The sequence below is a fragment of the Bubalus bubalis genome, chromosome 1 (assembly GCF_019923935.1).
Source record: "Bubalus bubalis isolate 160015118507 breed Murrah chromosome 1, NDDB_SH_1, whole genome shotgun sequence".
Classification (NCBI taxonomy): domain Eukaryota; kingdom Metazoa; phylum Chordata; class Mammalia; order Artiodactyla; family Bovidae; genus Bubalus; species Bubalus bubalis.
The window spans coordinates 119699115-119706919 of NC_059157.1; the positions used below are offsets into that span (position 1 = coordinate 119699115).

The 7805-nt window shown below is 40.7% G+C and overlaps 1 non-coding gene across 1 annotated transcript; it reads left to right on the forward strand.

The window, feature by feature from the left end:
• Nucleotides 1-522: 522 nt before the first annotated feature.
• Nucleotides 523-594, forward strand: TRNAR-GCG. Its single transcript has one exon. It is a non-coding gene; the product is annotated as a tRNA-Arg (tRNA).
• Nucleotides 595-7805: the final 7211 nt, after the last annotated feature.

Sequence of the window (7805 nt, forward strand, 5' to 3'; positions counted from 1 at the left end):
AGGGAGGGAAATTTCTTAATTGTCATTGTTTTCTTAGAGCAGCAGGCTCAGGTAAAGTTCAACATTGTCAGTAGTCCCCTTCCAAACAAGTCAGAGGCAATCAGAAACCTTCTGACTGGGTGAGTGAGTCAGTGAAAGTTGCTCAGTGGTTGTCCGATATTTTGTGACTCCGTGGTCACAAACTCCAGGGTCATAACTTTTCTTCCAAGAAACAAGCGTCTTTTAATTTCATGGCTTCAGTCACTGTCTGCAGTGATTTTGGAGCCAAAAATTAAAGTCTGTCACTGTTTCCATTGTTTCCCCATTTATTTGCATGAGGTGAAGGGACTGGATGCCATGATCTTAGTTTTCTAAATGTTGAGTTTTGAGCCAACTTATTCACTCTCCTCTTCACTTTCATCAAGAGGCTCTTTAGTTCTTCTTCACTTTCTGCCATAAGGGTGGTGTCATCTGCATATCTGAGGTGATTGATATTTCTCCCAGCAATCTTGATTCCACTTTGTGCTTCATCCACCCCAGCATTCCCAGGTGGCTCAGAGGTTAAAGCACCTGCCTGCGATGCGGGAGACCTGGGTTCGATCCCTGGGTTGGGAAGATTCCCTGGAGAAGGAAATGGCAACCCACTCCAGTATTCTTGCCTGGAGAAACCCATGGATGGAGGAGCCTAGTGGGCAACAGTCCACGGGGTCGCAAAGAGTCGGACACGACTGAGCGACTTCACTTTCACTTTCACTATTCTGCATATAAGTTAAATAAGCAGAGTGACAATATATAACCTTGATGTACTCCTTTCCTGATTTGAAACCAGTCTGTTGCTCCATGTCCAGTTCTAACTGTTGCTTCTTGACCTGCATACAGATTTCTCAGGAGGCAGGTCAGGTGGTCTGGTATTCCCATCTCTTTCAGAATTTTCCACCGTTTGTTGTGGAAAATCACACAATCAAAGGCTTTGGCATAGTCAGTGAAGCAGAAGTAGACATTTTTCTGGAACTCTCTTGCTTTTTCGATGATCCAGAAGATGTTGGCAATTTGATCTCTGGTTCCTCTTCCTTTTCTAAATCCACCTTGAACATCTGGAAGTTCACAGTTCACATACTGTTGAAGCCTGGCTTGGAGAATTTTGAGCATTACTTTGTTAGCATGTGAGGTGAGTGCAATTGTGTGATAGTTTGAACATTCTTTGGCACTGCCTTTCTTTGGGATTGGAATGAAAACTGACCTTTGCCAGTCCTGTGGCCACTGCTGAGTTTTCCAAATTTGCTGGCATACTGAGTGCAGCACTTTCACAGCATCACCTTTTAGGATTTGAAATAGCTCAACTGGAATTCCATCACCTCTACTAGCTTTGTTCATAGTGATGCTTTTAAGGCCCACATGACTTCACATTCCAGGATGTCTGGCTCTAGGTGAGTGATCACACGATCGTGGTTATCTGGGTCATGAAGATCTTTTTTGTACAGTTCTTCTGTGTATTCTTGCCACCTCTTCTTAATATCTTCTACTTCTGTTAGGTCCATATAATTTCTGTCCTTTATTGTGCCCAGCTGTTCCCTTGGTATCTCTAATTTTCTTGAAGAAATCTCTAGTCTTTCCCATTCTGTTGTTTTCCTCTGTTTCTTTGCACTAATCACTGAGGAAGGCTTTCTTATTTCTCCTTGCTATTCTTTGGAACTTGCTATTCTTTGCATTCAAATGGGTATATCTTTCATTTTCTCCTTTGCCTTTTGCATCTTTTCTTTTCTTAGCTATTTGTAAGGCCTCCTCAGACAACCATTTTGCGTTTTTGCATTTCTTTTCCTTAGGGATGGATTTGATCACCACCTCCTGTACAATGTCAGGAACCTCCATCCATAGTTCTTCAAGCACTTTGTCTATCAGATCTAATCCCTTGAATCTATTTGTCACTTCCACTGTATAATTGAAAGGGATTTGATTTAGGTCATATCTGAATGGTCTAGTGGTTTTCCCTACTTTGTTCAGTTTAAGTTTGGCAATTAGGTGTTCTTGATCTGAGCCACAGTCAGCTGCTAGTCTTGTTTTTGCTGACTATATAAAGTTTCTCTATCTTTGGCTGCAAAGAATATAATCAATCTGATTTCGGTTTTGACCATCTGGTGATGTTCATGTATAGAGTCTTCTCTTGTGTTGTTGGAAGAGGGCATTTGCTATGACCAGTGCATTCTCTTGGCAAAACTCTGTTAGTCTTTGCTCTGCTTTGTTTTGTACTCCAAAACCAAATTTGCATGTTTCTCCAGGTGTTTCTTGACTTCCTACTTTTGCATTCCAGTCCCCAATAATGAAAGGACATCTCTTTTGGGTGTTAGTTCTAGAAGGTCTTGTAGGTCTTCATAGAACCGTTCAACTTCAACTTCTTCAGCATTACTGGTCAGGGCATAGACTCGGATTACTGTGATATTGAATGGTTTGCCTTGGAAACAAACAGAGATCATTCTGTCATTTTTGAGATTGCACCCATGTACTGCATTTCAGACTCTTTTGTTGACTACGATGGCTACTCTATTTCTTCTAAGGGATTCTTGCCCACAGTAGTAGATATAATGGTCATCTGAGTTAAATTCACCTATTCCATTTCATTTTAGTTTGCTGATTCATAAAATGTCGACTTTCACTGTTGCCATCTCCTGTTTGACCACTTCCAATTTGCCTTGATTCATGGACCTAACATTCCAAGTTTCTTTACAGCATTGGACTTTACTTCCATTCACAACTGGGTATTGTTTTTGCTTTGGCTCCATCTCTTCATTCTTTCTGGAGTTATTTATTCACTGATCTCCAGTAGCATATTGGGCACATACGATCTTGGGGAGTTCATCGTTCAGTATCTTATCTTTTTGCCTTTTCATACTGTTCATGGGGCTCTCAAGGCAAGAATACTGAAGTGGTTTGCCATTCCCTTCTCCAGTGGACCACATTTTGTCAGAACTCTCCACCATGACCTGTCTATCTTGGGTGGCCCTACACAGCATGGCTCATAATTCATTCAGTTGGACAAGGCTGTGGACCATGTGATCAGATTGGTTAGTTTCCTGTGATTTGGTTTTCAGTCTGTCTGCCCTCTGATGGAGAAGGATAAGAGGCTTATGGAAGCTTCCTGATGGGAGAGACTGACTGACAGGGAAGCTGAGTCTTATTCTGATGGGCGGGGCCCTTCTCAGTAAATCTTTAATCCAATTTTCTGGTGATGGGTGGGGCTGTGTTCCCTCCCTTGTTGTTTGACCTGAGGCCAAACTATGGTGGAGGTAATGAAGATAATGGTGACCTCCTTCAAAAGGTCCTGTGCAGGCACTGCCTCATTCAATGTCCCCAACCCTGCAGCAGGCCACCGCTGACCCACGCCTCCACCAGAGACTCCTGAACACTCACGGGAAAGTCTGGATCTGTCTCTTGTGGGGTCACTGCCCTTCTCCTGGGTCCTAGTGTGCACAAGGTTTTGTTTGTGTCCTCCAAGAGTCTGTTTTCCGAGTCCTGTGTAAGTTCTGGAAGCTCTATGGTAGGGTTAATGGCAACCTCCTCCAAGAGGGCTTATACCATACCCAGGTCTACTGCACCCAGAGCCCATGCCCTGAAGCAGTCCACTGCTGACCCATACCTCCACAGGAGACACTCAAACACAGTTCTGGCTTGATATAGCCACTTGGTAAAGCCATTGTAGAGTATGTCTCAGGATTATTATATGTCTCAGGATTATTATCAGAGAAGGCAATGGCAATCCACTCCAGTACTCTTGCCTGGAAAATCCTATGGACGGAGGAGCCTAGTAGGCTGCAGTCCATGGGGTTGCTAAGAGTCGGACACGACTGAGTGACTTCACTTTCACTTTCCACTTTCATACATTGGAGAAAGAAATGGCAACCCACTTCAGTGTTCTTGCCTGGAAAATCCCAGGGATGGCGGAGCCAGGTGGGCTGCCGTCTATGGGGTCACACAGAGTTGGACACGACTGAAGTGACTTAGCAACAGTAGCAGCAGGATTATTATATGTTACATCTGAACACATTTTTCTTCGCAAAAGAGTATATTCATCCACTTTTATAAAATAGATGTAACGTTCACAAAATAGATGTAACATTCACTCTTGTGAAAATAGAGTTATCATTATGTTTAGAGATATTTTACCCCAAAGTTTTTATTTATCTTAAGGAAGCATTAGAGTAAAACAAAATAATGTCTGAAGATATTAAGAGGCTTTAAATGGCTGTGGTTAACTTCTTACTGCAATTTCCAAAAGTAAAATATCTGATGAGTGTTCATTTTAAGAATAAGACAACTGACCAGGAAAGTTTATTGTTTCTGCAACCCCATGAACTGTCCTAAACTTCATTACTAAAACTCCATAGGTAAGTATGTGAATCTCCAATTTAAAACCACTGGGCTAGAAGGGGCCAGATTCAAATTAAAGAAATAAAATTGAGATCCAGTTAATACTTTAGAAAACAACTAAAATTACGACTGATATTATACTGTTTTGTCCGACATCAGGAAAAGCAGCACCAAGATTCTAACGAAGGGAAGCATACCATGCACAGTGAGGGCATTGACAAGTCTCTAGGAACTTCCAAACAGAATACAATGTCTGAAATATCCATATTAATAACATTTCCCTCAACAAACTTAACCTAGAGAAGGCTAAATACTTCTCAATTTGACAACTCTTCTCATGTAATTCAACAATAGTAACATATCAAATAAGCCTAATTATTTCTAGCATCTGTCTTTTTATGACATCAAAGAGAAAATCCTCTGTGATTTTCCAGGGAACTTCTGTAAAATCTCAAAGACAATTTTAGGTACAAAAGGCATTAGTTAGAATTCAATCTTGGGAAAGCAAATTTTATTAAAACTGTCAGCATATATGAGCTGATTAGGATAGGATCATGGGTCTTACCACAGTAAAATTTAAGAATTCAGAAGTTAAAAAAAGAGAGATTGGATCAAGGGTGACTAAGACAACACTTAGTTGCCTATTAAACTGACAATAAAATATTTTAAAAAGTAAACCTAGGAGGTAACATGATGAAAAAATGTTAACCCATTCATATGTGAGAATTTTTTTCTTAAATATTCAAGGACATAATAAGATCAACATAGACCATAGCAAGTTATTCTGGTAAGATACAGAATCTTTGCTATATAGGCAGAAAATTTTAAAAAAATCTTTTACAATCTCTTGGCAAGAGCAATACTCCAGAAAAAGGGTCACTTTAAGAGATAGAAAACCAAATTCTAGTAATACATCTATATAATGTCTGCTATAAATTTGGCCTTCAAGTACAGAATGAAGCAGGGCAAAGGTTAATAGAGTTCTACCAAGAGAACACACTGGTCACAGCAAACACCATCTTCCAACAACACAAGAGAAGACTCTACACATGGACATCACCAGATGTTCAACACCAAAATCAGATTGATTATATTCTTTTCAGCCAAAGATGGAGAAACTCTATAAAGTCAGTAAAAACACCACCAGGAGCTGACTGCAGCTCAGATCATGAACTCCTTATTGCCAAATTCAGACTTAAATTGAAGAAAGTGGAGAAAACCACTAGGCCATTCAGGTATGACCTAAATCAAATCCTTTATGACTATATAGTGAAAGTGAGAAATAGATTTAAGGGACTAGATCTGATAGACAGAGTGCCTGATGAACTATGGATGGAGGTTCATGACATTGTACAGGAGACAGGAATCAAGACAATCCCCAAGAAAAAGAAATGCAAAAAAGTAAAATGACTGTCTGAAGAGGCCTTACAAATAGCTGTGAAAAGACGGGAAGTGAAAAGCAAAGGAGAAAAGGAATGATATACCCATTTGAATGCAGAGTTCCAAAGAATAGCAAGGAGAGATAAGAAAGCCTTCCTCAGTGATCAATGCAAAGAAATAGAGGAAAACTATAGAATGGGAAAGACTAGAGATCTCTTCAAGAAAATTAGAGATACCAAGGGAACATTTCATGCAAAGATGGGCACAATAAAGGACAGAAATGGTATGGACCTAACAGAAGCAGAAGATACTAAGAAGAGGTGGCAAGAATACACAGAAGAACAGCACAAAAAAGATCTTCATGGCCCAGATAATCACGATGGTGTGATCACTGACCTAGAGCCAGACATCCTGGAATGTGAAGTCAAGTGGGCCTTAGGAAGCATCACTATGAACAAAGCTAGTGCAGGTGATGGAATTCCAGTTGAGCTATTTCAAATCCTGAAAGATGATGCTGTGAAAGTGCCGCACTCAATATGCCAGCAAATTTGGAAAACTCAGCAGTGGCCACAGGACTGGCAAAAGTCAGTTTTCATTCCAATCCCAAAGAAAGGCAATGTCAAAGAATGATCTAACTACTGCACAATTGCACTCATCTCACACGCTAGTAAAGTAATGCTCAAAATTCTCCAAGCCAGGCTTCAGCAATATGTGAACCGTGAACTTCCTGATGTTCAAGCTGGTTTTAGAAAAGGCAGAGGAACCAGAGATCAAATTGCCAACTTCTGCTGGATCATCGAAAAACCAAGAGATTTCCAGAAAAACATCTATTTCTGCTTTATTGACTATGCCAAAGCCTTTGACTGTGTGGATCACAATAAACTGTGGAAAATTCTTCAAGAGATCGAAATACCAGACTACCTGACTGTCCTGTAGAGAAACCTGTATGAAGGTCAGGAAGCAACAGTTAGAACTGGACATGGAACTACAGACTGGTTCCAAATAGGAAAAGGAGTACGTCAAGGCTGTATATTGTCACCCTGCTTATTTAACTTATATGCAGAGTACATCATGAGAAATGCTGGGCTGGAAGAAGCACAAGCTGGAATCAAGATTGCTCAGAGAAATATAAATAACCTCAGATATGCAGATGACACCACCCATTTGGCAGAAAGTGAAGAAGAACTAAAGAGCCTCTTGATGAAAGTGAAAGAGGAAAGTGAAAAAGTTGGCTTAAAGCTCAACATTCAGAAAACTAAGATCATGGCATCTGGTCCCATCACTTCATGGCAAATAAATGGGGAAACAGTGGAAACAGTGGCTGACTTTTTTTTCTGGGCTCCAAAATCAGTGCAGATGGTGACTGCAGCCATGAAATTAAAAGACACTTACTCCTTGGAAGGAAGTTATAATCAACCTAGACAGCATATTAAAAAGCAGAGACATTACTTTGCCAACAAAGGTCTGTCTAGTCAAGGCTATGGTTTTTCCAGTAGTCATGTATGGATGTGAGAGTTGGACCATAAATAAAGCTGAGTGCCAAAGAATTGATGCTTTTGAACTGTGGTGTTGGAGAAGACTCTTGAGAGTCCCTTTGATTGCAAGGAGATCCAATCAGTCCATTCTAAAGGAGATCAGTCCTGGGTGTTCACTGGAAGGACTGATGTTGAAGCTGAAACTCCAATACTTTGGCCACCTGATGTGAAGAGCTGTCTCATTTGAACAGACCCTGATGCTGGGAAAATTTGAGGGCAAGAGGAGAAGGGGAAGACTGAGGATAAGATGGTTGGATGGCATCACCACCTGAATGGACATGGATTTGGGTGGACTCCGGGAGTTGGTGATGGATAGGGAGGCCTGGTGTGCTGTGGTTCATGGGCTCGCAAAGAGTCGGACATGACTGAGGGCTGAATTGATTGATTGATAATCTTGTTTGTGAAAATCTTGTAAGCTCATCCAACTTTAGCTTTGACCATAACAAAGTTCATTTTCCTTTAGAACTATTGCTTTGTATATTCATACACAACCCTTATAGAACTCAAGGGAGTAAAAGTGAACACTTTCATTAACAGATTCCAATATAT